The sequence below is a fragment of the Eurosta solidaginis genome, chromosome 2, assembly GCF_040869045.1.
Source record: "Eurosta solidaginis isolate ZX-2024a chromosome 2, ASM4086904v1, whole genome shotgun sequence".
NCBI classification, from domain to species: domain Eukaryota; kingdom Metazoa; phylum Arthropoda; class Insecta; order Diptera; family Tephritidae; genus Eurosta; species Eurosta solidaginis.
This window is the reverse complement of record NC_090320.1, coordinates 237,100,886-237,127,812: the sequence shown is the minus strand read 5'-3', so window position 1 is coordinate 237,127,812 and position 26,927 is coordinate 237,100,886. Positions and strand designations below refer to the sequence as shown.

The 26,927-nt window shown below is 36.0% G+C and overlaps 1 protein-coding gene and 3 non-coding genes across 5 annotated transcripts in view; 3 read left to right on the top strand and 1 right to left on the bottom strand.

Annotated features, from left to right (window-relative positions):
• The window catches only part of LOC137240714 (protein spaetzle 3-like), a 392,427-nt gene that overhangs the window by 31,182 nt on the left and 334,318 nt on the right, over positions 1 to 26,927 (bottom strand). The window lies entirely within an intron of this gene.
• Positions 9,502 to 9,572, top strand: TRNAG-GCC (transfer RNA glycine (anticodon GCC)). The gene has a single exon. It is a non-coding gene; the product is annotated as a tRNA-Gly (tRNA).
• TRNAG-GCC (transfer RNA glycine (anticodon GCC)) lies at positions 15,329 to 15,399 on the top strand. Its single transcript has one exon. It is a non-coding gene; the product is annotated as a tRNA-Gly (tRNA).
• Positions 16,163 to 16,233, top strand: TRNAG-GCC (transfer RNA glycine (anticodon GCC)). The gene has a single exon. It is a non-coding gene; the product is annotated as a tRNA-Gly (tRNA).

Sequence of the window (26,927 nt, the reverse complement as noted above, 5' to 3'; positions counted from 1 at the left end):
AGTAAGAAGGCGTTTACCAGAGTTGCGAAAGCGGTGTGAAGTTAGCCCCCCCAACTAAAAATTTTTAATTTTTTAAAATGCTAATCGTTTGATAGTCGTTTGATAATGATTGATACGCTTCTATTTTCGTTTGATAGTTATTCGTTTGTTAGAAAAAAAAATTTAAATATCTATGTGAAGTTAGCCCCCCCAACTAAAAATTTTTAATTTTTTAAAACGCTAATCGTTTGATAGTCGTTTGATAATGATTGATACACTTCGATATTCGTTTGATAGTTATTCGTTTGTTAGAAAAACGAAATTTTTTAAAATATCTATGTGAAGTTAGCCCCCCCAACTAAAAATTTTTAATTTTTTAAAACGCTAATCGTTTGATAGTCGTTTGATAATGATTGATACACTTCGATATTCGTTTGTTAGAAAAACGAAATTTTTTAAAATATCTATGTGAAGTTAGCCCCCCCAACTAAAAATTTTTAATTTTTTAAAACGCTAATCGTTTGATAGTCGTTTGATAATGATTGATACACTTCGATATTCGTTTGATAGTTATTCGTTTGTTAGAAAAACGACATTTTTTAAAATATCTATGTGAAGTTAGCCCCCCCAACTAAAAATTTTTAATTTTTTAAAACGCTAATCGTTTGATAGTCGTTTGATAATGATTGATACACTTCGATATTCGTTTGATAGTTATTCGTTTGTTAGAAAAACGACATTTTTTGAAATATCTATGTGAAGTTAGCCCCCCCAACTAAAAATTTTTAATTTTTTAAAACGCTAATCGTTTGATAGTCGTTTGATAATGATTGATACACTTCGATATTCGTTTGATAGTTATTCGTTTGTTAGAAAAACGAAATTTTTTAAAATATCTATGTGAAGTTAGCCCCCCCAACTAAAAATTTTTAATTTTTTAAAACGTTAATCGTTTGATAGTTGTTTGATAATGATTGATACACTTCGATATTCGTTTGATAGTTATTCGTTTGTTAGAAAAACGACATTTTTTAAAATATCTATGTGAAGTTAGCCCCCCCAACTAAAAATTTTTAATTTTTTAAAACGCTAATCGTTTGATAGTCGTTTGATAATGATTGATACACTTCGATATTCGTTTGATAGTTATTCGTTTGTTAGAAAAACGACATTTTTTAAAATATCTATGTGAAGTTAGCCCCCCCAACTAAAAATTTTTAATATTTTAAAACGCTAATCGTTTGATAATGTTTGATACGCTTTTATATGCGTTTGATAGTTATTCGTTCGTTAAAAAAAATTTAAATATCTACATATGTCAAATTGCCCCCAGTTGATAATTTTTCAGGCTCTAGAGGCCTAGGAGCTCGAAGCGATGTCTATGTCATTCTCTGGTTGATAATACGTGATAATGCAACTGGCTGCACTCCCCTCGTTGCGGCTCTTAGGTTAGAAGGGCATACAAATTTTATGTCATTTTTATATATAGGAAGAAGATAAACATTAATTTCAGGGTACCTCTTATCCGTAGTTTTGATTATACATATCTGTTAAACGGCTTTAAATAAACCAAATAGTTTACTTTTATGTCATCAGCATCTTTATTTGATATCCATTTTGTACAATTACATAAAAAATTCCGGGGTCCCTAATATGGGTTTCGACACCATAGGCAATAATAATAAAAAAGACTTAGCCGATTGTCATAACAAATAGGTATACAAAATTTCATGAGAATCGGTCCAGCTGTTTCGGAGGAGTATGGTAACGAAAATTGGGCCACGAGAATTTTATAAGGAGAGTTACATACATATGTACAAACTTACATACAAGTTCAATTAATAAAAGAGTGTTAAAAATATTAAAATTTCATGTGAAGTTAATCCCCAAATTGATAAGTTATAATTTTTTCGAGTTGGGTACATGTATGCATATTTTTCTGAGTTTTGGTATTTTTTCATAACGAATTTTGGTCCCAAAAATAAACGCGTTGTGGCAACAATATAATGGAGTAGAATTCAAAACTACATACATACATATATTAAAATTTAAACCTATATTTTTGCATTGATTGTTGTGCCGTTAACTTCAAGTGATAGCCACGTCGGCGCCGACGAAAATCAACACACTGTAGACCATTTAGTTGAATAATTAGGGCTGATCACATTCAACACGGCGTCTACAGACTACAACCACAATAAAGATAAGCTTGGCGACAACCGTAGCGAATGTCAGGGTCAAATAGATTATATTGCACAGAGTAGTGGGTGATGAAAGCAAGTCTTTTCTGTGACGTTGTAACCGTGTGCAACTCCAGAACTTCTAGGAAAGTGAGACCGCCCAAGGCAGGAACTGCACTGGAGGGATGACGCAAACGTATATATTCTGTAGTTGCAAACAGTGCACAACGGGACAGGTACTAAGAGATTGTGTCCACGACGTGCTTGTGTGTTTTTGCTGGAAAAGATAGGGGAAGATGGGGGCGGGGGCTGATGCTCGGCATTGCTCCTGACTGTGCTACTATGATTGTAGTGATGGGGTGGAGCGGCCGTAAGAGTAGAAGGCGCCGATCGGCGCCAGCAACAGCGGGCAGTAGATATAGTATGCAAAGCAGGGTTGCTGCTGGAGTGTTGCACAGGTACACAGGTGTTGTACAGGTGCACAGGCTACAAGGTTTACTATGCAAAGTTGACGGTACACTCCCGGTGGATGAATTGTTATTCAGTCGACACATTGTGCGAACATATTTGGAAACTACTTCATCCAGACAACTCCGTCCTTCATCCGCTGTATCGAAAAACAACGATCACAATCCTGAACACTTGACAAACAAAATCCGGTACGTATTTTGTCACTCCAAGTGCCACTGGAGATGTGAATTGTGTAAAAAACACTGTTTGTCAAAAGCAAGTGCTTTGCTTAGTTCCATACTGAAACTGCGCATTGTCCCCAGATTTGTCTCGAAAAAAATCAAGTTGCAGTAAATTTCTATTACCGTTTAAAAGTTGGTAGTAATGAAAACTTTTTCATAATTTTGTGACCTATAAACAAATGTGCCTTTTATCAATACAGCGAAATCAAATAATAGATATAACAACAAAACAATAATTTGCTATGATTTAGCTCCGAAGAGATTAAGGACGAGTCTCCCTTTCGGAGCACGTTACCATCACACCACGGAGGCCGATCGTTTCTGGAACAATATAAAAATGTACCACGCCACCAAACTTTAGGATCTACTACGCTCTTTCAGAAGGAAACAATAAAATTGTAAAGAAAAACTTTTCCTTTTCTCATTGTTACTTAAGAATTCACAACAATGGCCGGCCTGTTCTAGTTTTTACAAAATTGTATTAATTGGTTTTGAGCTAACATTAAAATATATGATATTTGCTGTTATAAATGCATATTGAATTCATTTCAATTATAAACTTTTGAATCTCTTACACAATCATATCCAAAAAATTTTCTCATTATAGGAAAAACATAAAAATTCAAAACGAAAAAATTACACTGGATCACAAATTCCAATTTTTTTTTGCACCAGAGACGCCATTATAAAGTTCCTATGTAAAATCAAGGTTATTTTTAATTCTATAGTAACGTTTTTGAGATATTTACGAATTACCGTTAAAAAAAAAAATTGGGTCCACTTAATCATATATATCTCAAGAACGAATTGAGCATTTCCAAGCTTTGAAGCTTTTAAAAGGTAATAAAATTTGCTATAAACTGTGCATACTACACTTTTTGCTAGGCCCTGCAGATTCAAAGATAACGAACAATCATTACGGATTTTTTCCATTTTTTTTTGTAAAAATATAAAGCAATTCATTGTCAAAGGAAAGGACGAACTACACGCCTCTCGTATGCAACAATTTAAATTTGATTCATCCTATGTTAAGGTAACATATAAAAGTCGTCACGAACAATTTTCCAAGTACTAAACGAAGGAGGACAGTGTTTGTTATTGCAAAGACATTGCTGGTATATTGAAACAGTTTGGTGAACCATGTGATTCAAGAGAGTGGCGATTGTTCACAGACGGCAATAAATTAAGTTTAAAGGCCGTATTATTCCATTTTGGCAACCAAAAGCCATCTATCCCGATAAATACAAACGAAACGTATGAGATAATGCAAAAATTGCTCAAATTAATCAAGTACGAAGAACATGATTGGAAAATATGTGCCGATCTTAAAGTCGTTGGAATGCTATGTGATTTACAAAGTGGATACACAAAATACTGTTGCTTTCTATGCAAATGGGATAGCCGAGCTCGTCAAGACCACTACATCATAAAGGATTGGCCAGAACGATTCGTGTTTCAATTTGGGGTGGATAACATAAAATACTCCCCACTTATAAAGAAGGAAGAAAAAATAATTCTACCTCCGCTCCACATCAAGCTCGGCCTTATCAAAAACTTTGTCAAGGCTTTGGACAAAGAAGGCGAAGCTTTTCATCATTTGAAGACAATCCTTCCAGAGATTTCAGAAGCAAAAATAAAGGAAGGGATTTTTGTGGGACCGCAAATAAGGAAAATGGTGACCAATAACCATTTCAAAGAACTATTGTCACCAGTGGAGGCAGCAACGTGGCATTCTTTTGAAAAGGTCGTTACTTCTTTTTTAGGCTAACACAAAAGTCCCAACTACGAGATGATAGTCTCAATCAAAAACTATGCGGAAATGGGTAAATAAAAAAACATATTTAAACCGTTTTCTCAGTTAACTTTAAAACCTATCTGCCCGAAAAACAAAAAATATGTATGAAAATTTTTAAATTTACATGAGAATATTAGCAGTAAATCTGAATTCATCGTCCAGTTCCGAACAAACAAGAACGAGAAAAATGTAAACAAAAAATTTGTTCTGAATTGAAAGATAAATCCAGCCTAAGAAAATTATATACTAATGTGTCACTTATGTATTTATCTAATATACTTTTTTATTTTCTTTCAGGAGTAAATATGTCTTTAAAAATTCATTTCCTACACTCGCATTTAAATTTATTCCCGCAAAATCTTGCCGACGAAAGTGACGAGCATGGCGAAAGGTTTCATCAGCAAATGATAATGTATGAAAGTCGGTATCAAGGATTCTGGGATGTCGCTATGATGGGTGACTACTGTTGGTTTCTCATAAGAGAAACCGATCCTAATCTAAATAGGCGTCAAAATAAAACACATAGCATTTCAATTATAAAATAGGATCATAGAGTTAAGACAGAATCATATGTACATATGCTATTATTTGTAGGGTTCTAAAGTTTTACTATATGGATATATTTATTTGAATGCTTATAACTTTTGTACAAGTTCATCGATTTTGTTGAATGAAGGCTCACTTTTTTTGTAATAAAACAGGTCTTAGAGAGAAAAAAAATCTGCAAAAAAATAGAAAGTTTTGGAGATCCTTCCTCGCAAAATACAAATCTTTTTAGATTATTACAAAAAAAATTAAAAAATCCGTAATGATTGTTTGTTATCTTTGAATCTGCAGGGCCTAGCAAAAAGTATTGTATGCACAGTTTATAGCAAATTTTATTACCTTTTAAAAGCTTCAAACCGTTTTGGAATTGCTCAATTACCATAGAAATAAAAATAACCTTGATTTTCGCAATCATTTTATATAGGAATTTCATAATGGCGTCTCAGGTGCATTTTCGCTGTAAAACCAGTCAATAAAACAAGGAGTTTGACACCGCAGACAAGAGGCCCAGACCTCGAGAAACTACTCATTTATTTGTAAGACCAGCAAGCGCAGCCCACTCATGTTCCCTCATGAAACGAAGGCTGAATTCTCTGATGCGAAAGTAAGAAGGCGTTTACCAGAGTTGCGAAACCGTGTGTGTGTTACACAATAAAACATCATATATAAAAAATAATTTTAAGGAGCAGTGACGTCTTGCATGGGGAATATTTAACAAAGACCCACGGTACTGGAACCAATCTGATTAAAGATCGTACATAAATATGTGAGATATAGGGAGCCTTTCCTTGGCGTGATCTGAACCCAGTTGTGGGCACTTACAGAGTATTGCACCAATTTCAATATAACAACATTCTGGGGAATGTAATGAAGCTTTCTTATTTAAGAATATGCTAGTCCTCAACATTGCTATGACCCAAATACATGTCATGGATGGTGAAGTGTTGACTTTCAGATCATGATATTGATGTTCAGCCCCGCAAGTGCTGTCATAAACCCAGCTGAGAGCATATGGGTGATTATGAAAAGAGATATCAAGGACGAAAATCTGCGAAGCAATCATAAGTTGTTTCAATTTATGCAGAAAAGCTGGTAGACTATATGTATGAGTCCAAACGTGCCAAATGTAATAGCTTTTGCCGAGAAGATTAAAAGGCGGTATAGACATCGTTCGAATTAAAATTTCCACCCAAAAACAAGCTCGAGAAAAATTTTATTTGTCAATGTAAGCAAACATGCACAAAGGAGCCCTGGTTTCACCAAGGAATCTAATTATTTTTTGGCCAATGACCCTGTAGAACACAGTCGGTTAAATAGTAGGGAAAACAGTGTCTTTATCTTTATGAGTTTTTTTTAATGAAACTCGCAATTCTATTTGAGCACAAATGTTCTTTTTCTCTTTTTTAGTGAATTCTCCTTAATTTTAGTGCATTCTCAATTCGAATATATTGATTCAAAGTTTTTTATACTCAGCTGAGTAGAGCTCACAGAGTATATTAATTTTGTTCGCATAACAGTTTTCCGTAAGGGCATAAACTAATGGAGATATATATGGACTTCTATATATCAAAATAATCTGGGCGAAAAAAGAAATTAATTTAGCCATGACCGTCCGTAAACACGATAAATTGAGTAAATTTAGAGGTATCTTAATGAAATTTGGTATGTAAGTTCTTGGGCACCCACCTCAGACCGCTGTTTAAAATCAACGAAATCGGATTATAACCACGCCCACTTTTTCGATATCGAAAATTTCGAAAAACCGAAAAAGTGCGATAATTCATTACCAAAGAAGGATAAAGCGATGAAACTTGGTAGGTGGGTTGACCTCATGACGCAGAATAGAAAATTAGTAAAATTTTGGACAATGGGCCTGGCACCGTCCACCTTTAAAAGAAAGTAATTTAAAAGTTTTGCAAGCTGTAATTTGGCAGTCGTTGAAGATAGCATGATGAAATTTGGCAAGAACATTACCCCTATTACTATATGTGTTCTTAATAAAAATTAGCAAAATCAAAGAACGAACACGCCCACTTTTTAAAAAAAATTGTAAAAGTAAAATTTTAACAAAAAACAAAATATCTTTACAGTATATAAGTAAATTATGTCAACATTCGACTCCAGTAATGATATGACGCAATAAATACAAAAATAAAAGAAAATTTCAAAATGAGCGTGGCTCCGCCCTTTTTCATTTAATTTGTCCAGAATACTTTAAATGTCATAAGTCGAACAAAAATTTACCAATTCTTGTGAAATTTGGTAAGGGCATAGCTTCTATGACGATAACTGTTTTCTATTAAAATGAGCGAAATTGGTTAAAACCACGCCCAGTTTTTATACACAGTCAACGGTCTGTCCTTCCGCTCGGTTGTTTACACGATAACGTGCGCAAGAATCGATATATCTGTATAAACTTAGTTCACGTACTTATCTGAACTCACTTTATCTTGGTATTAAAAATGGGCGAACTCCGAATAGGACCACGCCCAGTTTTTCGATATCGAAAACTTCGAAAAATGAAAAAAAAGCATAATTCTATACCAAATACGAAAAAAGGGATGAAACATGGTGATTGGATTGGTTTTTTGACGCAAAATATAACTTTAGAAAAAACTTTGTAAAATTGGTGTGACACCTACCATATTAAGTAGAAGAAAATGAAAAATTTCTGCAGAGCGAAATCAAAAGCCCTTGGAATGATGGCAGTGACACTGATCGTGGTATTACATATATAAATAAATTAGCGCTACCCGACAGATGATGTTCTGGGTCACCCTGGTCCACATTTTGGTCGATATCTCGAAAACGCCTTCTCATATACACTCCCTTTTGAAACACCCTTTAATACCTTTAATTTGATACATATATCGTACAAGCGCATTCTAGAGTCACCCTTGGTCCACCTTTATGGCGATATCTCGAAAAGACGTCCACCTATAGAACTAGGGATCACTCCCTTTTAAAGTACTCGTTACCACTTTTCATTTGATACCCATATCGTAGAAACACATTCTAGAGTCACCCCTGGTCCACCTTTATGGCGATATCTCGAAAAGGCGTACACCTAAAACTATGGCCCACTCCCTTTTAAAATACTTTTTAATACCTTCCATTTGAAACCCATGTCATACAAACACATTCCGGGGTTACGTACCCTAAGTTCATTTTCCTACATGGTGATTTTCCATTATTTTGTCTCCAAAGCTCTCAGCTGAGTATTTAATGTTCGGTTACACCGAACCTAGCCTTCATTACTTGTTCTCTTCTAATGCTTTACTGAATCTTACTTTCGTGTCTTGCAGGGAAGTGACGCCGCTTTATAGAGAGTATAGAGATAAACGAAACGATACTTGGCTACTAATTTTTTAAAGATTAAAAATATACACGAAATCTTTATTGAGCGTTATCATATGATGCGGTGACAAAAATAAGGGATATCCTACAAAGTTATGTCGATTTTGTTTAGCTTTTTGAGGAAACTTTAAGGTTTGCTCTATCATTTCTAATCAAGTGTTCAAATGAAGGAAATCAATGTTTCTTGAGTTTATTTGATTTTATTGAAAATTGTATTAATGGTGAAGATATTTTTATGTTGAAGTCAAATATTATTTTCTTTTTAGTTATAATGCCACCACGTAGATGAAGGAATGCGAAATTTTGTTGCGGAAGATACAGAATTTGGTTGACTTGGTCAGTTACCTTAAGTTTTACATTAGGAAGATTAATGCTTTTAAAGGTTAGATTCATAGTGTACAAGTACAAGTGTGTTGACTTATCTGTCAAGCATTCTGACAGGCACTCGCTGGATTCGGAATGACAGCGAATTCAAAATGGATACCATTACCGAATGCTCCGAGTGATTGAAAAATTGAAAAAGTCGAGACGATTGGTAGACAAAAATGTTGTCGTTGAGACCAAAAATGCGACTCTAGACCTGAGATTTCCATCAGGTGAGCGAGGCTGTTTGTAGTTTTGACGTTTATCGCTTAGTGAACACACTTGGTATAGGTACACTATGGTTAGATTTGGGAAGTCTACTATGGAAATTTCATTATTTATTTCGCCATTTACTAAGATTTTTCTTTAGGGTTATTCAAACCCTGAAAGTATGCAATCGGTTATATGTATTTGCTGAACAAAATCGCATGCAATAGCTTTCTAGTCAAGTCAAGTCTATGCATTGTTTGCAAGCTGAAAAGACGTTGCAGTTTACAACGTAGAGTAAATACGTTTACGTTTGCCTTTGCTTTACTGCTCCTTCTACCGCCATACCTTTCATTGTGCTCCTGCGCATTAAACAATGTCCGCATCGGTGGTTCAGTGGTAGAATGCTCGCCTGCCACGCGGGCGGCCCGGGTTCGATTCCCGGCCGATGCATTAAATACAGTGAGATAAACAATTTTTTAAAAACTTATATAAAATTAATTTAAATAAATAGTTGAACATATATTGGCAAGGAATCCACCACCATAATCGCTGACTAAAATACTTTTTTGTTTAATCTTGCAAAATTAGGAGTTAAAATTTTGATCTGTCATAGACATATTAAAAAGAGGTTTTAGCTAAAATAAGCATGGACAGTGTATCCGCATAAAAAAGGCATTGATTGGCGCTAAGAGAAGTTTAGAAGTTTTAAAAGTTCACCCTGTTCCTTACAACCGTGGTTACTTGACTCCACGTATAAAAAATGGTAATTTTTTACTTGACAAAAACTCTTAAAATACAACAAAAATTGTCAAAGGAGTACGTGAAAACGCGTTTTGATTATAATCCGGTGGCGGATAATTATCATTCAATTCTATTTAAAAGTTATTAGCAAAAGTTTTGTAAAAATTCGCTGTTTTTTTATCAGCCGTCAATTTGAAATTGAGTGCAAAATCTATTAATTGACCATGAAAATACTTATTTAAAGAAAATTTACTTAATTTCTTTCTTAAAAATTATTTAAATCTCGCAACATAAACGAATAGGTAGTTCAAGCGGATTTGGGCTCCTTAAAGCAACGGAAGCAACAAGGCGATTCACTCATACACTTGTATTCATGCTGAATAGTTTATATAGTTTGTAAGAATGTTGTAAAGAAAATTTCTTTGCATTAAAACAGCTGTGACGACCAAAATAATGCAAACCTTAAATGTTAGCTGGCCCTAACCGTTAAAGCCGTTTAACTTAATAGACACGAAACCCAATGTCTAACCTCGATACTATATAAGTATGTAGGACATTCAATGATAATCAGGATAAATCTAATTTAGGTTTGTCTGCACGGTCAGCATAAATAGAGGGAGTTTAGTATAGTCTTCCATAGGAAAGAAGTTACCTAGAATGATGGGCCATTGTACATAGACCTGCAAAGTGTAAGTCCCTTTTACATTAGATAATCATTGAACTCAAGTCGTTCATGACATAGACTAAGAGGGTGATAAAGGAAGGAAGTAGTAAAACAGCGCTCGTACCAAGCAGTACTTATAATTTTTGGAGCTAATTCTTGTTGTATCCCGTGTTTTATTTCACGCTTTCTTTTAAGAGGAATTGCCAAATGTAAAGGGGATTAGAAGACACAAAAGGAAATGCCAGCAGATTAAATTCAAGAATTCTGTAATGTAATTCAATCATAAGAAGTCGGAAATAAGAAATTGTTCTTTTATTAATAGATATTCACAAAAAACCGAATAATTACCCTCAAACGGCTGCGAAACTGGTGAAAATTGTATCAGCGCAAAACTCCTTTTTAGTTAATTCTTTTTTGTGCACAATATCACCAACATTACATTAACCACAAGAAAGTCTTAAACGTTTTTTTTTTTTTGCAGAAATATCTTGACAGAGTAAAAGTATTACTTTGCCGCCTTGGGATTATTGCTTCCGAAATTAAAACACGTCATTTGGCACCTCTCCAAAAATTTTTGGACATGTATTAAAAATCGACACCTGTGGTAAATAATTCCTTCCATTGAATATGCCAAAATCAGTATAGGATGCTACTTTTTCCTCAGAAGATACTAAAATATCAAAACTCACAAATATCTATGAATGCGGAGCAAAGTAACCATCGCACATTTTAAAATTGTGTAATTTTCGTCATAAACATATTAATACGCATTCTAGGTATATATAATAAATTAGTTCCTGACGTATATTTGCTTGTCGAGGAAGCATTTTTCACTTCCATTTAAGTTCATCGCATTTAAATAGCAACTTTTGGCAGCAGACCACCAACTTAAAACCTATTTTAAAAAATTAAAATCGCGCTCATGTCATTTTAAATTTAAAATACTTTTTTAGAGATAAAATAGTGTTTAAGTGGACTATAACAGACTTAAAATGATGTTTAATTTAGAACCATGTTCAAACCAATAAAACTCTATTTATGACTATAAGCCATTAAATTTATAAAAAGTGCGGTTCATACATTTTTTCAAACATTTAAAGCTAATAAGTTAGCTAGACTGTAATTTTAACAATTTTCAGATACTTTCGCGAACTTTTTACCTCATATAACTCTTCGTCCGTGCTAACTTGATAGAGTGTTGTATTCGACTTTAAGAATAATTTGAAAGAGAATTTAAGGCACACCATTACAACCAGTGTGCGGACTTCTAAAAAGAGAAAGTTGGTAGACGAAAAATGAAAATAGCGGTAGAAGTTGGTAGATTTTTTTTTCCAAGAAAACAATAGCTACAGTTTATATTTGTACAAAATAATCCATATTTTATTGTAAAACAAATAAAGCACATTTTACGGAAATGACACCTTTAAAAAAATATGTAAACAAAACAAAAATATACCTGTAAATTTATATATACATAGCTTATGCCTATATGATACTTGCTTTTTTCCTGTATTTCGAGCTTGAAATACTGACGAAAATTTACGTCGAATTACCACAACAATTTTCCAATGTACCACAAATACTGCCACAAAATAACCGACTTCGGTATGTTATCGTTTACTTGAATTTTTATTTTTTTTTCGTTCAAAATCATTTCGTTCACAAAAAACTGATGAAAATAGCGCAGGAAAATATTTGCGTGCTCATTTACTACATTTATTTCATAAAAAAATTTATTTCTTGTCTGAATTTGTGCACAAAATTTAAAAATTGGTAGTTAATGTTATTTAGGTGTGCTCGGCAATTAAATACGTTTTTTCAAGCTATACGCTGTTTTACCAGCTAATATTGGCAGAGTAGTAATGCACTCTATACGCCAGGTTATTCTTGTATTTTTAAACGAATTTAAGGTTAGGTTTTTTATTGGCACCACGCCATTCTGTCATATGTATTTAAGGCATCACGCCAGATATTCCGTTAGTTTATGTATATTAACTTTACAGTTAGGTTTTTTGTTGGCACCACGCCATTTTTCACATTAAATTATTTGTAATACGATTTGGTGTTATATGGCCCGCGCCAGGTTATAAAATTTTTTACTGAATCCTGTTGAGAGTGCTCAGCCCCTATCTCCGAAAAGCCAAAAGGAAGCACTAAGCCAACCTTAAGGCCTAAAAAATTTTCGGCTAAACTAACAAGCCCGACAAATTACAGTTGAGCCGAGGATGACCCGCGCGACCACTTTGACTGAACGACTAGAACGGAATGCTTTAAATACGTTTACCTAATGATCGCAGTATTTGGTTTCAATACGAACATATTGAAATGTTGGTAGATCTTTGGGCTTTGGTGGTAGAAGTGGTAGAAAATGAAAAAGGGCCAAAAAGTTGGTAGATCTACCGATAAATTGGTAAAGTCCGTGCACAGATTACAACTCAATACTGTCAAAGCACACTAGTACAAGAAAATATTAAAAAAACTAAAAATAATGTACATACGTTTTTATTTTATTTATTTTTTGTTTTTTATTTATTATTATTCAGTATTATCTTATGAAATGAAATTTAACGGATTTTAACATTAGTACATTAGTGAACATACAATAAAGTAGATACAATAATAGGTCCGACACATAAGCAGTTTTTCATATAGATGCATTTAACACATGCTTATGCATTATGAGTAGATTGCACGTATTTTTATGGAGAACGGTAGAATAAGCAACACTGGCGCCATCTGATATTGAAAAGTAGTCAACTCCCCAATTTTGTTCCAAGAAAATCATAAGAAGAAGAATTTGACATTTGCTTTGGCTAAGGGTGTTGGCACACTTTGCAAGTGAAATTATATTTCCCACTGGTTGGTTAATTTTCTGACATTTTTCGCAATTAAAAACTGCAATATAACAATCGAATACGACACCAAATATGTTAGCAAGTATTTTTGTTGTATAGGGAGAATGCTTACAACAGTGCTTCGCGAAATTTTGTATGTGAATGGGCAAGGCGTAATAAACTTCAATTGACAAGTCTGAAGTTCCTTCATACTTACAAACACAACATCTTGGTTGATTGTGGAGATGTTATTGGAATGCATAAGCTTGTGTTAAACGCATCTATATGAAAAATGTCATTGTACCGCGGCCTTAAGATAATAGCTAATGGCGTTGAGTGATCTAAATGAGAACAGTGATAACGCCATTTCTTCTAATGATTACAATGGAAGTTAGAATGCGGGGTGCAATCAAATAACATTTAAACGGAGTTAGAAAGGTTTAACATTGATGATGAATAAAATATTAAAATAAAGTATTTAAAATATATAGAAATAATAAATAGTGAGCATATTGAGTAAAATATGAAAAGTAGCAGGAAAACATGTTGCAATGTTATAAAGGTTACAAATTGATGATAAAAAATGTATTAAAATAAAAGTTTTTAAAATAAATAGAAATAAAGTCTTTAAAATAAATAGAAATAAAGTACATCGGCTCATTACATAGCAAGAAACTTACAAGTGAACTCATTAAATAAAAATAAAAAAGTAGTAATAAAATATGTTGCAATGTTTTTAAATTGGAAGCCAATTATGTGCCGTAACAGAACTTCAATATCTTCATGGCTCAACCCAAGAATCCATATTTTTACCTGCTTTAAGAAAACGCTTATTCTTCGAATTATTTGTATATCTTCGGGAAGCTTATTGAAAATCATACACGATACTATGTTATAAAAGTTTCGATACAGAGTTGTACGTGAGGCAGGAAGAGTAACATTTGCATTAGAATTACTCCTTAACATAAGTGAAGTGTATATTGGACTATGTGGATAACCACTTCTCATAAAAAAAAAGTTTAATACTTTAAAGTAGTACAAGTGTCTTACAGGGAGATTATTTAATCTTCTAAAGAGAATCATCGAGTGCGTTAAACGGCTAGCATTACAAATTCTTCGTATAAGACATTTTTGCACCATTAAGAGTGGTCGAATTCTACTAGAATATGCACTGCCCCAGCAACTTATGTTATATTGAAGTTTAGACTGTACAAGTCCATAATACATCATTTTCAGTGCACTATTTATATATAGTTTTTGCAGGCGATAAAAAGAGCGAACAATTGCGAGCAAGTAAACTTTCATGGCAGAGATATGCGAAGACTAGCTTAGGTTATGATCGACTATAACACCCAGATATCTAAAATTATTGAAAACTTCGACGTTGAAACACATTACGTCACAGTTTAAATCAGGTATATAATTAACTCGAGACTGGTTTTCAATACAAGCACTAGTACAAAGTTTGTGCCGCAAACAACTTGCAGAGTGAAAAATAATATCACCACTAGTTGCTTCCTTCGACTTCATCGGTAAATGCTGTGACTTTTCCTACAAAAGGCATTGAAAAAGCGAGTTTATATAAATCAGAAATAAAATTGATCCTAGGACTGAGCCCTACGGGACACCCAAATCAATTAATTTAGGTGAGCTTAGATTATTGTTTACTTTCACCTTTTGACTTCTTAAATTTACATATGATTTAAACCAATCTAGAACGTATCGACGGAAACCTGCTGAGTGCAATTTACTTAAAAGAATATTATGGTCAACCATGTCAAAGCTTTTGTAATATCAACAAAGAGACTACCACAAGTCCCTTTTACATCCATTGTTTTATAAATAAATATGTACATATGTACATAATCTATTTTTAGGCATTTTCTATGTGCTATGTACGTATTTATATTGTCGTAACATTTGTTTAGGCTATAAGCATTGCGCACCAATAGACCTAGTCTTCAGCAGCATCGGTGGTTCAGTGGTAGAATGCTCGCCTGCCACGCGGGCGGCCCGGGTTCGATTCCCGGCCGATGCATGTAATACAGTGTGGTAGTACGTTTTTAAAAATCATGTATAGAGTTTTATAAATACACTAACAAAATACACTCCTATGCATTTGCTACACCATTGCAAATACGCAACATCATAATCCTTAGTTTATTTTTTCAACAATGAATAGCAAACTGTCAATACAAAATAAAATGTGAGAAGAAAAATTTTTAAGTCGAAAGGTTGTTCGCGATTTAAGGCTTATGTTTTGCCGTCTTTCAGTGAGTTTTACAGCTCCGGTTCACGCTCAATTCTCACGGGAATGCTCTGGATCATTGAGAGACTTGAGAAGCAGATGTCGTGAAATTTTCGCACATGTGAAATGTGATAGGCAGATGTCGCCGCTGTTTTTCATTTAACTCATACGGCGAAAGGCTAAGCAGCGACATCTATTTTTGAAAAAGTAAGTATATTAAAGGCCGCGTTGCCAACCTAAAAAGAAGTAATTAACAAATTATCTGGCTCACAAATTGAACCAGACTTCTATCTGGATTTATGTGGCTCAAATCGTTGTTGTTGCATTTACATGCAAAATTATTTATCTGGCTCAGGAGTTTGCCACCGGATGATAGCTTTTGATATACATAGGTTGAATTTCGTGTAAAGATGCATAATACTCTACATGGCCTTATAACAATTAGTTGCCGAATTTTCTCTGTCAACAAAATTATGATTCTTTATAATACAATTGTCTTTGCTACATATATCCTCACTGTTCTCATTGTAGTTTTGCGTATCTTTTAACAACAGCATCGGTGGTTCAGTGGTAGAATGCTCGCCTGCCACGCGGGCGGCCCGGGTTCGATTCCCGGCCGATGCATGCAATACAGGCTGGATCCATTTTTTAAAAAGGAATAATAAATGTGTTAAAAATCAAAGAGAAATGCTATTTTTGCCACAAGATTTATAAAATAATAAAGAATTTATATTTACAGCATTTGGCGAGTGAAATGTGCAACAGTATCCGCACCAATGATGTGGTGTATTTATATACATAACAACTTTGTTAAATGCTTGCCAATGAATGACAGCTGTACAAACTACCCCTGTTTAATGGCAAGAAGTTGTAACGCTAATGCGAAAGATGGCATTGTTACGGAGTTATTTTGTATAACGCAAAGCGACGCGAAGAGTCACTTTCACCCAAGTGAAACCAAATTCGTATCATATAAAAGCACTCATTCACTTCGGTGACTCTCAGTGACTATAGGTGACTGTAGGTGATTGTATTGCGTTTTTTCGTATTATATAGCGACGCAAAGTGTCACGAATACTCATTTTTGCTGTCAAAATATTCACTTGTTTCTGGGTCGCGTTTGCTTCATTCACTTTGCTTTTTTATTGTCGTTTTTTTATAATTTTTGAGTAAAAACTGAATAATCTTAACATGTCGTGAGAAAAATTATTGAAATATTCCATAGACAGCCGATAAAGGTTATATTTAGAGCTTCGTTCAATGTGGCTGCATATTTCGTCAAATTTTACAGGAATAAAAAAGCGAAACCTATAAAAATTACAGCCAGGGACCCAAACTGTTATTTCTTTTGTAATAAAAGTCCTTCAGAAAAATTTATTGGTGGTATGGCCTAGAAGGTTCAATGCGGTCATATTAAATCGTTCCCGAGATGGTCGAGCTTGTACCTTAATGGTGCTTGTTACCGGAACATACCTGATATATATCCGGTGAAGGACCATCAAAATCGATAACGATTTATCGATACAACAACAACAACAATGAAATGGAATGCTAACCAAACAGTTTCTGTTGAATACCCAGAAATCTGGGCATCCCAACAGAGATCTGATTGATGAGGCTACACCGTCCAGGGGCTTAAGCGGTAATCTCCGTAAACATTATGAGGAAATACGGCACCTGAGAACAAACCCGTATGAAGCAAAAAAGCACAAATAGATCCTCAGTGATATCCACCAACAAGCGTCGGACCTCTATGCCAGGAATTGCTCGACAAATCCGGTACTCAAAGAAAAATTCCAGAACTAGCAGAGGAAGAACTCACTCTCCCTAGGGAAATGCGCGTCACTCTAGCTAAACTTCCATCTGGGCACTGCAACAGGTTAAATTACCTATCCAGAATCAACCCCGACATACAACTTGAAAGAACACTGAAGGAAGTTAAAAAAAAATTCGAACACAAAATATTGAAAAAAAAAAAATTTTGAAATTTGGTAATACTCTAGAACAGGGGTCGACTACACTGTTTGTAACGTTGACCTGTTCTTTCTCATAATATAAAATTTAAATTTTTTACGACAAACAAAATTTCTGGTAAAAGTCCAGAACAGGGGTCGACTGCTAATACGCGTCCAAAAATATCGTGAGAGGTGTCAAACTAAAATAAAAATATTGACTCGTTCAAAATTTATTAACGAAACACCGAAAAATGATCCCGGGTCCCTCCGAAACCGGGTGTGGCATCCATTGTATTTTTGTGCAGAACACCTTTCCGCGTTGGAGGTCTTCGGCCGAGCCAATGTGCACACCATTACAACAACCGCATAAAATTGCCAACTTCAACTGCAAATATCTACGGACCTTCGGATTGTTGTTGTCGAGGTCAATACGCGTCTTTTGACGCCTCTCTCTACATTTTTGGACGCGTGGACTGCTAACCCCTGTTCTGGACTTTTACCAGAAATTTTGTTTGTCGTAAAAATGTCAGCTTTTATAATATTGTTACGAATATTAGCAAAACTAAGGAGTGCTGCCGTCTCTAAGCCGATGCTAAGCAGTGACGTGAATGCACATCAATAATTCAATCATTATGTATCTACATAAACGAAACAATAACTGCGTCTACATATATGTACCATGTACGTATACGAGCAGCGGAGAGTCAATGCACTAACACATGCATATAAAAATAAAATTATGCAATGAGAAAAACTATAAAATTGTGCAATTTTAGTTATAGCTGAGAAGTTTGAGAGCTCATGGACAATGCTAGTAGATTCTAGAAAATACGAACGAGGAAACCAAAGAGTATAAAAGGCGACAGATGTAGAGGCGCTGTAATTCAGTTTGATTTGAGTTGTCAAGCAGGTACGACTAAGACGATATGTAGCGAGCAATAGTAGTATTATTTTGAATAGTGGAGTTTCATTTGAGCTATCAGTTTGGTTATTAAGCTATTCGTTGTACAGTTTGAGTGTTGTGAAGTATTTTAATAAAGGCCATTTTTCCATTATTCAATATTGGAGTTATTTATTTAACAGGTTAGCGATACGAACCTAGCAAAAGGGCAAATAAGAGGATTTGCAGCAAATTCGTTACAATTGGTGTCAGAAGAGGAATTGTTGAATAAATTCCGGAGGACAACAAGGATATGGCAAAGTTCAGTGAATTGAAGATCCAGCAACTGAAGAAGGAGTTGGAGAGCCGTGGATTGAATACAACCGGCATTAAACTCGAACTACAGGCACGACTACGAGAGGCAATGGAAGCAGAAGGAATTAAAGTGGAAGAGTCTGTCTTTCATCTTGATGTCGACGAGACAACAACAAAAATTGAAGAGAAAAACGAAACATCGCAGACAGCCGCACAGACTTGAACATGATATTGGCTGCAATAACTGCTCAAACATCGACAGTGGCATCTCAGCTGGAATCGCAGTCGACACAGATAACATCCAAGATGGAAACACAGCTCGAAGAACAGAAGACATATATGGCATCCCAACTGGAATCACAGGAGGCACGTATTTCAGAAATGACGTCGCAAGTGTCATCTCAACTGGAAGACCAAAAGACATATATGGCATCTCAATTGGAAGCGCAAGAGGCACGTATATCTGAAATGTCGGCAGAAATTTTGGAACAGGTATCATCAAAACTGGAAGCGCAGGATGCAAAAATGGCTCAATTTCAGGCAGAAGTAGATGATTTAAAAGGTCGTATGGAGCAGTTACAACTAAATCGCCCAGCTGTTTCAGCGAGTAATCCAAAGGTAAAGACACCATCCTTTGACGGTTCTGTTCCTTTCCAGGTCTTCAAGCTACAGTTTGAGAAGACCGCAGCAGTGAACAACTGGAATGCGGAAGATAAAGTTGCTGCACTATTCGTGGCATTGAAGGGGCCAGCAGCGGAAATCCTACAGACGATTCCCGAAGGAGAGCGGAACAATTATGAAGCATTGATGGCTGCTCTAGAGAGACGATACGGAACTGAGCATAGGAGACAGATATACCAAATGGAGTTGCTGAACCGCTTCCAGAGGCCTGGTGAAACATTGCAAGAGTTTGCGTCGGATATTGAAAGGCTAGCACATTTAGCGAATGCGGATGCACCCGTGGCATACACTGAAAGGGTAAAGATTCAGAGCTTTATAAATGGCATACGAGATGTGGAAACGAAGCGGGCTACATATGCGAATCCAAAACCAACATTTGCTGAAACGGTATCGTATGCTCTGATTCAGGAAACAGCGTCGCTTCTATGTAAGCCAGTTTTCAAAGCACGCCGTGTGGAAGTAGAAAGGCTAGAGTGGGTAGACACAATTTTGGAAGCACTGAAGGGATCTCAACAGAAGAATTCCGGAGTTATTAAATGTTTCAAGTGCGGCAACCCAGGTCACATTGTACGTCATTGCGATCTTGGTCCTAATAGTTCCAACAATGTGGGTGGCCGTAAACGCAAAGCTGGCGGAAATGAGCAAGAGCGTGTCGGATGTAAAAAACGGAAACTTGCCCCGGCTATTGAATGTCCTGTGATATCTGTGTCGCAGATTGGAAGGAAATCAAGCAGTCTTACCATCAGAGGGAATGTGGATGGTAAAGAGCGTGTACTGACTGTAGATACGGGGGCATCTCATTCCTTGATTCGATCTGATTTGATCTACAGGAGAGTAAAGTCATTACCTGGAGAAAGGTTGCGTACGGTCACAGGCGAGTATAATCAAGTCCAAGGCGAAGTGGTATGTGAGGTATTAATTGGAAAATTCATGGTTCTACACAAATTCGTTGTGGCGGAGATCGTTGATGAAGTCATATTGGGAGTGGACTTCTTGGTTGACCATGACACCAGGATCGATATGCGGAGAAAAATTATGCGCTATAAGAACCAGGACATACCACTTAACTTTAGTTTGGAAAAGTAGACGAAGTAGTTCATCGGCCAAACAACAGAGTGTGAAGGAACGAACCAGGGTATTGAGTAGTACGATGAAACACAGGTACCATGAGAACAATAATTCGAAAGGTTTCTTGGCGGGAGATTTGGTACTGTTATACAACCCTCACCGGCGGAAAGGTGTTCCATCCAAATTTCGGTGCAGTTGGGAAGGCCGTACAAGGTTGTGAAGAAGATCAGTGATACCATCTACCGCATACAAAGCATTGAGAAACCACGGAGTAGAAGAGTGGTACATTTGGCAATGCTAGCAGCGTTTAGATCGAAAGATTTGTCTGATCGGGACGATCAGACTTAGGTGGAGGCAGGCATGCTTAACCAACGAAACGATATCATTTCGTTACGATAATCAACGTTAATAAACGAAACGAAGTCATTTCGTTTCGTTTATTAACGTTAAGATCGTCAAATTAACGAAATGATTTCGTTTCGTTTTCTGCCATATCAAAACGAAATCAAATCGTTTATGTTGATTATTAATTTCAAACTATGCTGGCAAAGCTGATTGATGGCGGAGTCATTAAATGTGAAAGCATTAGCCAAGCTGATTGCAACTTTTCTCATGAATTTTGACAGTACGAACATTTCTCAGAGTATTTTTGACATTACCACCAACGAATTACACAAACAAATTACATAGAGTTTGTGTGTGTATGTGCGCTCGTTGTTGCCACCTTACGGCTTCACCATGGCTATAGCATTGCCAGCACAATTCAAACATAAAGTATCAGGTTTCCGTTAACGTTTTTAACGTTAACGAAAGCTTTTCGTTTCGGTTAAAAACGAGATACAATTTATCTTGATAATTTCTTTATCGATAATATTTCGAAGTGTTTCAACGGAAACGGTGGAAATTTTTTGATAAACGATTAGCTTAACGTTAAGGTGCATCCCTGGGTGGAGGACAGTGTTACGAATATAAGCAAAACTAAGGAGTGCTGCCGTCGATGCTAAGCAGTGACGTGAATCCACATCAATAATTCAAGCATTATGTATCTACATAAACGAAACAATAACTGCGTCTACATATATGTACCATGTACGTATACGAGCAGCGGAGAGTCAATGCACTAACACATGCATATATCTGAGATACTCCTATAAGTATGCAATGAGAAAAACTATAAAATTGTGCAATTGTAGTTACAGCTGAGAAGTTTGAGAGCTACTGGACTAGTAGATTCTGGAAGCGCCTAGAAGATGTATAAAATTGTGCAATTTTAGTTATAGCTGAGAAGTTTGAGAGCTCATGGACAATGCTAGTAGATTCTAGAAAATGCGAACGAGGAAACCAAAGAGTATAAAAGGCGACAGATGTAGAGGCGCTGTAATTCAGTTTGATTTGAGTTGTCAAGCAGTTACGACTAAGACGATATCTAGCGAGCAATAGCAGTATTATTTTGAAGAAAGAAAGAACGTGAATTACGGGAGTCCCTGTCGTGAAGACTTACCTCCGGTGTAAAACACAGATCAATGTCCGTTGATCTTCGGCCCAACAAGTTGGTACCAATGCGGTGAGCTGGGGTGTTCAAGTCAACCAGCCTTGGTTTGGCCGAGGAGGACTATCCATCCTCCTCTTCCATTTTCGGGTAATGGCACCCGGTTGCACGGCAACTCCACCGCGAGTTCCGTGCTTGCCTCAGGGTCCCTCTTTCATTGATTTTGATATCTCAGTATCTGGTTAACAAGTTAACCAGAGTATTATTTTGAATAGTGGAGTTTCATTTGAGCTATCAGTTTGGTTATTAAGCTATTCGTTGCACAGTTTGAGTGTTATTGTGAAGTATTTTAATAAAGGCCATTTTTCCATTATTCAATATTGGAGTTATTTATTCAACAGTTTAGCGATACGAACCTAGCAAAAGGGCAAATAAGAGGATTTGCAGCAAATTCGTTACAATATGACTCTTTGATTATGAGAAAGAACAGGTCAACGTTACAAACAGTGTAGCGTTAACAACTGCAACGAGGCTGTGCCTACGGAAGCTTGAGCGCAGCCCATACGGCCATAGTGGTTTGAACTTCAAGGCGCATGGTACCAAAATTGCAGCTGTAGTGCAAGGCCGCAACAAAATCTTCAAATCGATTGCCGACAGTACTTGGAAAAAAGAAAGATACAAAATTCAACCGCAATTGAAAAATAAACAAGCAACTGGTTTTAAAAACATTAACAATCAGACAATCAATATTGCAATTTACACTGTTTTCTTTTTTTACAATTGTCAGGTGTTTCGCTGCAATATTACCAGCTCGTTGAAACGAAGTTATTCCGAAGAAATTGTACTGCAAAGTTTTCCGAAATAACAAAAGTAATAAGTGGCTATATTGGCTATGTATTCGGTTTGACAGTCTCAGTGAATACGTAGTGACTACGTAGGAGGACAAACACGAATACGTAAGAAGTTATAAAATACGAATTCTGGGTGAATGTGAGTGAATGCGACGCAAACATTCACGGTGACATACATAATACGGGCCTTAAGCACGAATGGTTAAAAATCAAGTTTCACGCTAATAAATAATTCACGGAATTAACAAAGGTGAAAAGGGAGTCAAAGAGACACCCTATATCAGATAATCACCCCTATCGCGGAAGAGTGTTCGCCTTCACTTCTTTTGTTCGGGTGAACTTTTTCCGCATATCGGCAATTTCGGGCAAACAAAAGTTCACTTCGAAACAGCTGATGCGCTATTGTGAATTGGCAGTGAACAAATAATTTACTTACAATTGTGTAAATTTTGTAACCAAGCATATATTTCCTTAAAATACAACAAAAATATAATTAAAAAATTTATAAAATAATGTTTAGTACTGCACTTAGGTTGGTATTGATTGAGCGCGAAGAGAATATACATAAATGTGAAAGCGATTCGGAGGCAATTAAGGGAGAGTGCTAAATGATTCACTGTAAGCTAAAAATTACTATTTTCAGCACTTTTGAATAACAAGTTAATTTTTTTTCAATTAGCTTTCGCCAACATTACAGGCTAAACAAGCCGACATTCTAACATTTGCTAGATATTCTTACCAACACCTTGCCACCATTGAAGCAAAAATTTGGAGTTCCACCAATTGTAAAGCTGAGTACATATCTTTGTTTTTTCGCATAGGGAAAAGGCGTTAGAAAGGACCATGAAGTGAGTCTTAGCCAATCTTGTTTCAGTGAGGTGCCCAACATTTTGGAACCGTTGCTTTGTCCACAATGGATAACTTGCCCGACTGGTACGTTGTTATAAAAAATAGAATTTACATACTTAGCAATACAGGAATTTCACTTTTTTCCACTCAGCTTCCGATTGTGCATTATTTATTCATTTCTAATAATAAAAGTACTAGTAGGGGAGCCGACTGCAAAAAACATGTTGCATGTTGTATTCAAATGGGACCAGTATAACTCATTTACTGATACTTGGGGTAACCTCAAACCATGGACTTGCAGGTCCTAGCTTGGCAGGATCGTGGTAATTCGTCGATGAAAAGTCAATTTTCGGCGAAAATATGTTGCATAGTGTATTCAAATAATATGTTAAAATTGTGAAAGGTGGCAACGCCCCGACTACAAAAGTACCGACTTGCCACCTCCTATCCTGGAAGAAACCCTTGGCAAGTCGGTTCAAAGGAGCAATTGCACCAAAATATGTTGTATAGTGTATTCAAATAAAATGTTCAAATTATGAAAGCTGACAACGCCTCGACCCCAAAAGTACCGAATTGCCACCTCATATCCTGGAAGAAACCCTTGGCAAGTCGGTTAAAAGGTGGTGCACTATATGTAAAAGTTTTAAAAATAAAAATAAATGTAAGGCGCGATAACCTCCGAAGAGATCTAAAGCCGAGCTTCTCTTCCAATTTGCGTCGTGCTCCTCTTGATTTTCCCTACAAATTGGCCGGACGGGACCTACATGTTTTATACCGACTCCGAACGACATCTGCAAGGCAGATGAGTTTTCACTGAGAGCTTTTCATGGCAGAAATACACCCCGAGCGCTTGCCAAACACTGCCGAGGGGCGACCCCGCTTAGAAAAATTTTCTTCTAATTGAAAAATCATATTCCTAAAATTTTTTTTGATGTTGCTTTGCCCGGGGTGTGAACCCACGGCATACGGTGTGGTAGGCGGAGCACGCTACCATCACACCACGGTGGCCGCCGTTAAATTTTTACCGAATCATTTAATGGAACGGTGAAAATAAAGGTAATAAGGGAAGGGTCTCGATTAAAAATTATCTACAGATGCGATCTAGATATCAGCACATTAGCTCGAGAAATTGCTCTTTGTGAAGAAAATAAACATTTCAGGTTTGAAGACACTGCATATGAAATACGGCGCTGCAGTAAATCTATCGGGCCGCTCAGATTACCTCAAAAGCTTACGGAAGACGATATTATTCGCGGAGAGTGCGAACGTCCTGAATTACTTTTTATACTCAGTTGGGCAGAGCTCACAGAGTATATTAACTATGTTTGGATAACGGTTGGTTGTACAGGTATAAAGGAATCGAGATAGATATAGACTTCCATATATCAAAATCATCAGTATCGAAAAAAAATTTGATTGATAACTTGAGTAAATTTTGAGTTATCTTGATGAAATACGTAAATTCCTGGGCACTCATCTCAGATCGCTATTTAAAATGAACGATATCGGACTATAACCACACCCACTTCTTCGATATCGAAAATTTCGAAAAACCGAAAAAATGCGATAATTCATTGCCAATGACGGATAAAGCGATGAAACTTGGTAGGTGGGTTGAGCTTATGACGCACAATAGAAAATTAGTAAGATTTTGGACAATGGGCGTGGCACCGCCCACTTTTAAAAGAGGATAATTTGAAAGTTTTGCAAGCTGTAATTTGGCAGTCGTTGAAGATATCATGATGAAATTTGCCAGGAAAGTTACTACTACTACAATATATATGCTAAATAAAAATTAGTAAAATCGGAAGAAGAACACGCCCACTTTAAAAAAAAAATTTTTTGAAAAGTAAAATTTTAACAAAAAAATTAATATCTTTACTGTATATAGGTAAATTATGTCAACATTCACAACTCCAGTAATGATATGGTGCAACAAAATACAAAATTAAAAGAAAATTTCAAAATGGGCGTGGCTCCGCCCTTTTTCATTTAGTTTGTCTAAAATAATTTTAATGCCATAAGTCGAACAAAAATTTACCAATCCTTCTGAAATGTGGTAGGGGCATAGATTCTATGGCGTCAACTGTTTTCTGTGTACACAGTCCACCGTCTGTCCTTCCGCTCGGCCGTTAACACGATAATTGAGCAAAAACCGATATATTTTTACTAAACTTAGTTCACGTATTTATCTGAACTCACCTTATCTTGGTATAAAAAATGGCCGAAATCCGGCAATAACCCACCCATACAATAATTCTATACCAAATACGAAAAAAGGGGTGAAACATGGAATTTGATTGGTTTATTGACGCAAAATATAACTTTAGAAAAAACTTTATAAAATGGGTGTGACACCTACCATATTAAGTAGAAGAAAATGAAAAAGTTTTGCAGGACGAAATCAACAGCTCTTGGAATCTTGGCAGGAATACTGTTCGTGGTATTACATATATAAATAAATCAGCAATACCCGACAGATGATGTTCTGGGTCACCCCGGCCCACATTTTGGTCGATATCTCGAAAACGCCTTCACAAATACAACTAAGGGCCAATCGCTTTTAAAACCCTCATTAACACCTTTCATTTTATACCCATATCGTACAAACACATTCTAGAGTCACCCCTGGTCCACCTTTATGGCGATATCTCGAAAAGGCGTCCACCTATAGAACTATGGCCCACTCCCTTTCAAAATACTCTTTAATACAGGCATGCTTAACCAACGAACCGATATCATTTCGTTACGATAATTAACGTTAATAAACGAAACAAAGTCATTTCGTTTCGTTTATTAACGTTAAGAACGTCAAATTAACGAAATGATTTTGTTTCGTTTTCTGCCATATCAAAACGAAATCGAATCGTTTATGTTGATTATTAATTTCAAACTATGCTGGCAAAGCTGATTGATGGCGGAGTCATTAAAGGTGAAAGCATTAGCCAAGCTGATTTCAACTTTTCTCATGAATTTTGACAGTACGAACATTTCTCACAGTATTTTTGACATTACCACCAACGAATTACACAAACAAATTACATGGAGTCCGCTCGCTGTTGCCACCTTACGGCTTCACCATGGCTATAGCATTGCCAGCACAGTTCAAACATAAAGTATCACGTTTTTGTTAACGTTTTTAACGTTAGCGAAGGCTTTTCGTTTCGGTTAAAAACGAGATACAATTTATCTTGATAATTTCTTTATCGATAATATTTCGAAGTGTTTCA